Raw genomic sequence first — 965 nt, 5'->3', positions numbered from 1 at the left:
GAACAATGAATATACCCTCTACTAATTTCTCACATCATGTTTATTCCTCAGTATTCTCCTTCTCATGCATTCATTTCTAATCACTCCAAAAGACTCCTTATAAGTGAGCTGTAAATGGGTATGTGTTTATCAGCCTCAGCAATAAACATGGACATCTTTTTGAGTTCCGGTTAGAAGCATAGTCCTTTTTGTAGCAGCTGGCTGATATCATGCTGGATCTTTATTGCCTTCATGATATCTTTTACCTCTTTCTTTACTTCTAAGTTAAAAAGCTCACTTTTTAATCTTTGGAAAACATGAGGCCATTTTTGTAAATTTGTAAATCTTTGTATAGACATGTTGTCATGTTTTATCATTTACTTTAGTGGACTGCAACACACTTGATAGCTAAACAGGCTTTTGGGATTGGCAAACTGTGTTTGCTCTCTCTTTATGCAACTCCAAATAAAATAATGAAAAGATATAGAACTAGAAAAAATATGTATTCATGTTTTGCTTATTGATTCCAGATTGCCATAAAAGATGTGGTTGCATGGAAAAATATTGAACATTTAATAGATTTATCAAATCATTAAAGAAAAAATAGGGCTACATGCCAGCAGTTCATTTGAAGGAAACATTATCAGTAATCTCAGGTACAGCAAAAGGCAGATCTCTACGCAGTTGGCAGCAAAGTGGGGGGGAAGTATAAGTGAGTGTGGAGTGTTTCAGCTCTTGATTGACACAAGTTAGAATAGGGTTTTGCCAGATCCTGTAACAAGATTTACTACATTCCTGCCTGGATTAGTTAAGGTTTACAAGAAATATGGGATTGTATCATGCAGATACATGCAGTCTTAGGTGCATTTAGAATGGATTGAAGGAAAATGAAATTTGATGTACATACTATTAAGGACCAATGAAAAGAGGTGGTTTTCTTCAGATTCTCATAACCACTGAGGCAGTCTAACTATATAAGGGATAAG

Source organism: Penaeus monodon, chromosome 23 (assembly GCF_015228065.2).
Source record: "Penaeus monodon isolate SGIC_2016 chromosome 23, NSTDA_Pmon_1, whole genome shotgun sequence".
Classification (NCBI taxonomy): domain Eukaryota; kingdom Metazoa; phylum Arthropoda; class Malacostraca; order Decapoda; family Penaeidae; genus Penaeus; species Penaeus monodon.
This window is presented reverse-complemented; position numbering follows the sequence as displayed.